The sequence below is a fragment of the Apium graveolens genome, chromosome 3 (assembly GCF_009905375.1).
Source record: "Apium graveolens cultivar Ventura chromosome 3, ASM990537v1, whole genome shotgun sequence".
Taxonomy (NCBI): Eukaryota; Viridiplantae; Streptophyta; class Magnoliopsida; order Apiales; family Apiaceae; genus Apium; species Apium graveolens.
Genome location: NC_133649.1, coordinates 286,513,762 through 286,521,103, shown reverse-complemented (window position 1 = coordinate 286,521,103; position 7,342 = coordinate 286,513,762).

Here is a 7,342-nt window from a genome sequence, read left to right as displayed (position 1 = left end):
CATGTAAATTAACTTAATATGACTCAACATCACTAAATACGACATCACTACACTAGCATCAATATCACAAGTTAATCGGAAAAATCATCTACGGGATCATGTTATAATGCAAATGCATGAACTATATGAATAAATTATTATAAAAACTACCAAAAATAAAAAAAAACTACATGGCAAAAATGCAACTATATGAACTAAACTATCATGAATATGCAAACTATATGTGACTCACACAAAAACATATATTCCTTCATCTACTACCCCCAAACATAAAATATTCATTATCCTCGGTGAAGGTAATAGTAAGGAATCGGGCATACCTAATCTGAATCAGGATCCTCACCCTCAACGGACGGAGTGTCGGGCGTGTTCGGAGGTGGATACACGGAATCCTCACCAAATACTGGCCACTAGATGTCAACATCGTTGGCTCTGAAAGCTGTCCCCAATGCTTGGGTGATATCACTTATAAACCTGCTGTGGATGACATGCATCGTATCCCTCCTCCTAGCCAGATGCCTATACTGCGCCATGCTCATGCTAGCTCCAACATCAGCTCCTTCCTCCTCCTCATGTGCCTGTTGCGATGGCCCCGCTTCATCTCATAGCTGAGATCTTGTTAGTCCCTTAACAATATAGCAAGAATTACAGAAGGGGGGTTGAATGGAATTCTTGAACCTTTTTCTTAAAATAAAAATGTTCAAACTCGAATACAAATATAAGTGTTTTGATTAGCACAATTCGGAATAAAAACTTAAGTGAATCAAAACATAAGTAATTAAAAACAAGAGTCTTTAAAAACTTTCTGGTGGATTTAAACAATTCCACCAAAGATATATATTATATCGAGAGAACTCTGTGCACAAGAATGCTCACAGCTGCTTACAAATTTGAACTACTGAGAATACAGAGAAATGCTAATAGTTCTGCTTACAAATGTTTCTCACTTTTTGTATCTCAGATCTTCGTTTCTATTTGCTACTTCTTGGTTTATATATTACCAAGATTACAAAGTCAAAAGATAGAATCATTATAAAAACTATCAGTTTTTATGCTTTGCTACTTTGTTCTCTATTACCCAGTTAATAGGCTTCCTCATTCCATTTGCATATATCTCGACGCATGTGACCAGTTGTCACTATTACCTGATGTTTGAATTCTTTATCCGTTAGGTTCATGATCATCCGTCGAGTTAATAATCATCCGTTGGACTATTGATCATCCGTCGGGTGCTTTGTAGATTATCCGTCGGGTAGCAATCAGGCACTTGACTTCATTTCACTTATGTAGAATTACAAGACATCATCTATGTACAATTAAACAACCTATTCTGCATATCTAGTTAAAGTCAACATGACTTATATGCTACTACAGAATCTATACAAAGGTGTATGCAGAAATGTGCTACAGACTTATTATTACATAAGCTACTCACTCGATGGATAATAAATCATTATCCGTCGGGACTATAAAGATTTATCCGTCGGGACTAAAATTCTTATCCGTCGAGTGCTACATTATTTCACTAAGTAAAATCTACTTAGGTGTTTTGTTTGTGAAATCATCAAGTATACAACATATGCACAATAATCTCCCCCAATTTATGTCTACTGGAATTATAGCCATAAATTAAGAGATATTTGATGATAACAAAACATCCTAAACATACAGCTTTAAAAAAAAGTAGATAATACTGAAAGTGCTTCAAATAATCAAAATGTACAAAGTTTGGCTCACAGTCATTTTCAAGATGCTCCTCTAGCCTGAGCAGATTTATCTAGTTCCTTGAAGGTCTGGATCTTCTTCTAAGCTTTTGGTTGTTTTCATCAATCTGATTTTGGAGCTGCTTGTGGAATTCCAGTTCATCAGATTCTGAGAGATTTAACATTTCTTGCATTTCCAAGAGAGTCTCATTGCTAGAGATGCTCAATTGGTCTTCTAATATGAAGAATCTTCTCACACCTTTGTCATCCATGAACTCCATCAGCCAGTAGGGCCTTAGATGCACTCTTCTCCCTGTGTAGGGATGATTAGAGTTTTTGGGAGTGCATCTTTAACTCTAACACTCCTTAGTTCTTCAATCTTCTTCAATACTAGTCTTCTTGCAGTGACATTGAATCCAAAGTTCTTCTTGAAGGATGAATAAACTTTAATCAGTACAGCTTGGCTCTCTTGAAGAATCCTGTGAAGTGGCCACTGAATCTCCCTTCCTCCTTTGTACTTGAACACTAACCTTTCAGGTAGGTTTCTATATACATCAATTTCCCTCACTTCATCAGTTCATCCAGATAAAATTTTAGATCAAAAAATTCTTTGATGTCACACAAGTACAAGTAATCTCCCTTATTTGCTTTGGGCTGAGCTTTAATTACAGATTTGGATTTGAGAGGTGACAGCTTCACTTTCTTGACTGCCCTTGACTTTGTTCTTTTTGGCTTACTAAGGATTGGTAGACTGAAGTCATGAATTGGTATATTATCCCATTTATTGGCTCATCCTTGGGCACAATAGGTTCACCATGAATATTCCTGTAGGGATCCACCACCCTTATATCTTCAAATACCACAGAGGGCTTTGATGCTTGAGTTGTAGCTAGTGTGGGTTCCTTAGGAAATTGATCTTCCAATTCCTTGTCAACAATATCCAGTTTCCTTTTTGTTCTTTTAGCCAATTCTTTCTTTCTTGGAGATTTCTTCTGTTCTTCAACTTGGTTCCTTGATTCAGTAGCTTCAGATGGTTGAGAGGGAATTTGTTGAGATGAATTCACAGTCTGTAGCTTGGCCAAGATAGCAATTTGCTCTTTTTTTGTTTAGTCTTCTTTGCATCTAGAGCAGCTTGCTTCTTTTCCTGCTTCAATCTGGCTTTTTCTTCTCTCTTTGCTTGAGCAAATTGTGGATGTCCAGCTACCACACAAATTTCCTTCCCATTTCTGAATATCTTAGCAATTCTTCTTTTTAAAGCTGAATCATCTGGATCTTTATAGAAGGAAATTGATCTTGACAGAAGCTTCTTCTCATCAGGCTTGGGTGTCTCATACATAGTATCCAAGGGGTTCTTCAAGGATGATTTTGAATAGTTTGCCCTTGGTTTAAGAATTATTTTAGCCTTTGGAGACTTGATGCAGGAAGATTGTCCTCTTTCCAGATAGTTCATGCTCATCTCATTCACACTGATTTGCTTGACTTGAGAGTGATGGATGGCTGACTTAACTGGCTCCTTGACAAGTTGGAACTTCTTCTGTATCTCCTCATCAATCATCTCCCAGTTGATCAAACTCAACTTTTCTTTCTCAGCAGCTTTCAAGTTGGCTGCTGCTTGAATCAGATCTATACCATCTGCAACTAGTGGCTTTGAGACAGTAATTGAAGGCACAATTACCTTAGTGATTTGCATCTGAAGCTTCTCCCCCTCACTTGGTCCTTTCTCCCCCTTTTGTTATCATCAAGTTGAGGAGTCAAGCCTTGTGCTTTAGCCAGTTGCATTAGAAGATTGGTCTGAGACTGTTGATTTTGAAGAATGGTGGCCACAAAATTTTCAATAACTTGAACTCTGTCCTCTAATTTGGCCAACTTCTTTTCAGCATCTGATTCTCTTCTCAGTCTCAGTAATAGATCCTGCACGGTACCATAGGGCATGATTGAATCCAGCTTCTCAGAATTGTAGGTCTTCAAGTAAGCTATATCCTTTTGAGCTCATCCACACTTAGATTATGTCTTAATTATTGCAGCTTCATGAGATGTAGAGAATCTAGGTGGGCTTGAAGAATAGCCTTGGTACCAGCATTTGAGGTGTTCTGAATGGCCTTTTGGATATACATGATTTGTTTGACTAAGGAGACATTGAATTGCCCTGGTGTAGACTCCTTTGTTAATGCCCATTCAGGTAAATCTAGAATAGAACTTGGGCCTTCATCTCCCCCTAAGTTCATGCTTCCATCAAATGAAATAGAGTCATCATCATTAGAATTTACTCCAAATTCCTCAGATGGCTCACCAACTGTAGGAGGTATCAAATTGACAACAGCTTTATCCCTTTGTAGAGATTCTGAAGTATGGACTAGATTCAAAGTCTTTTCTGCCTCCTCATTGCCCTGAGCAGCCAATAGTTGATAGGCTGACACAGGATGAGTAAAAGTGTCAGTATTCAAGGAAATGTTATCAATTACAGCTTTGTAATGTTGCTGAAATTGTCTTTCCTTTTCAGCATCATCCACAATCATTGACTCATGAGCAATGGCTGGATCCACCCTTATACCCTTTGTACCTGCTTTTCTCTCATGTTCTCTCTTTTGTTGCATCAGGGTCTCACCCTGGCTCCCCACCCTCACACCCTCACCTTCACCTACTAAGGTGGGACTCCTCTCACTCCCTTTTGCTAATCCTGAAGATATGGATTGCAGATTTTCACTCATTTTCTCTCCTTTTGCCTGGGAGCAACCCAGCCTCTCACACAAGACACTCTCCTCTCTCAATCCTAAGAGTGACTATACAACCACTAAATCTTCTGCACTTGAAATAATTGAAGTTTGAAGCTGTGCAGAGATACTCGACGGATGAGTGATATCCATCGAGTGAGTGGTAATACTATCCGACGGATAACTGCTGTTAGGCTTATCCGTTGGGATACAATCACTACTCCACGGATGAGCAATATCCGTCGAGAGAGTAGAAATGAATGAGTTAGGAAGATAAACTATTGTTGACTCTGTGCTGATTGAAGATATTTTGGGCATATATGTCACATTAGTTTCTGAAAGAATTGGCAAGTGAGCCAACAAATCATCTAAAAGATGATGCTCACTTGCACTAGATTTTGGCTTCCCCAACAGAGTTAAAGAAGGGGAATCAAGAATTGATGTGTTTATCATATCCACATCCAGAGAGTTTGTTGGTGAGTATGGTGTATGAGGTGCTTCTATAACTAGAGATTTTGGTTGTGACTCCACATTTATTGGAGCCACATCAAACTGAACTTGAGAAGGTGCAGTGATTGTGTCTTTAGCACCAGTTTGCACAGTATGTGTACCCTGTGCATCCCCAGAGGTTTTAGATTTCTTCTTTCTTGTATAAGTTTGGGGTAAGTTTGTGTCCCTAACCCTCTTGGTCTTTGCTCTTGGTTGATAGCTTTGTTCAATAACTACATCCTTTTGGGAGGATGCAGCTAGAAGTGAGCTTTTATCCTTTTAAGCACTACAGTTTGTTAGGAAACTGCAGTGTGCCTAGGCTGGGATTCACTCAACTCTCCAACCTTATTTTTGGGGTTTCTTTGATGTTCACCCCTTCCCTCACCTGACTTTCCCTCCTTCACACTCCCCTCTTTTGCTTTTGTGGATTTTTCAACTAGCATCTTTTGAGAGATACCAGAGGGGGTTTTCTTTGATTAAGATTTGGAAATTGTAGTAGGTTTGGCAGCTTTGGTAGGCAAATATTTGGTCATTGGTACAGTTGCCATAGCTACTCCTGAATTCAAAGAAATTGTGGAGGTTGGAATAGTTGTAGGGATGGATGAACTTACCTCACTTACCTGAGGTGCCTGCATTACAGGAAAGTAGAACATTGGTACATCCTTGTGATGATTGGCCCTGTTCAAATCTGTAATGAGTCTTCTCTCTTGAACCCAACAATCCAATTTGTTGTTAGGGTTCTCAAGCACAATCTCTTCACAGAGGTGGTTAGCCAATAACATGAAAAATCTAGCATAATACACATTTTTGCCTCTTTTAGCTAACTCACCCAATTTAAAACCTAACTCAAACAGGACCAGGTCACTGAAATTGTAAAATTTATCTATAACTAGCATGTATAGCATGTTAAGCATGGAAATATTCACTGAATCAAAATTACTGATTTTTCCAGAGAAAACCTTAGTAACTACATCACACATGAAACTCCACTCCTTTCTAAGACCCATTCTCCTAATATCACTCAGTTTAGAAGTAGGAAGTGCATAATGCATGGAATTAAGCATATTGATAATATCAGAGTCATTGTGTGGTGAAGTTACATTGTTATCAGGAATTCTGAAATACACTTTTATCACATCACTATTGATACAGAATTCATTACCTTTAATGGTTATAGTGATGGTCTTATCTGTAGAGTTGTAGGTAGCAGTGGTCCACATCTCTTCAACAACCTCACATAAGATTGTGGGTGATTCCAGCATGGCGTAATTGAGCTTGCAATTCTTCACAAAGTCCATCATCTTGTGGTAGTCATCTGATTGCTGAATACCCTTATTGACTAATGCAGTGAAATTGTTCTTCTCATAAATGAACCCAGTATGAGACATAATCTTTACTACAGGTGCCATTGTTAGAGAATGAAAGCTTGAAGAGAAGGAGAGTAAGTGCTTGAGAGAGAATGGAATTAGAGCAGTTGAATTTGAGAATGATAAAAGAAAACAATTGCAATGAAATAAGCTTTTATACTATCTCAAAAATAACTGATAAAAATAATAAAGTAAAATAAATTAACCAATAGAAATTGCCTAAAATAGCCGTTTAAAAATAAACTGTAAAAATTCCACCCATTATTCGTTGTATAATGCTTACAAACTGTAAGTATATTCGATGGATAATGTACAGGGAATTAACGGCTAAGATTAAGACAATTCGACAGATGAGGATAAAACGTTATCCGTCGAGACATAAAATATTCCAGAAAAGAAATTGATTTTTATTAACAAATTGTATATCGAAGGATGACCAAACTCGATGGATAAGGGTCATCCGTCGAGATGTTAATTTTGACTTAGCCAAAATTTCATCCAAGACTGAAAAATCAATTAAATTTCTGGCTGTATATCAACTTGCAAAATAACTCAGATAGATTTAAGAGTAATTAAGCATACCTAACTCACTTACCAACCTTGAAAAGGTGGATTCATCCAGTGGCTTGGTAAAGATATCTGCAAGTTGCTTCTCACTTGGAACAAAATGTAGTTCCACAGTACCATTCATTACATGTTCCCTTATGAAATGGTACTTGATATCTATGTGATTTGTCCTTGAATGCTGCACTGGATTTTCAGTGATGGCAATTGCACTTGTGTTATCACAGAAAATTGGAATCCTCTCAACTTGCAAACCATAGTCCAGCAATTGATTTTTCATCCATAAAAACTGTGCACAGCAACTTCCAGCAGCAATATATTCAGCTTCAGCTGTAGAATTAGAAACTGAATTTTTCTTTTTACTGAACCAGGACACATGCTTGTTTCCTAGAAATTCACAGGTTCCTGTTGTACTCTTTCTATCAATTCTACAACCTGCATAATCTGCATCTGAATAACTAGTTAGATCAAAACCAGAATCTCTAGGGTACCAAATGCCAAGGTTTGG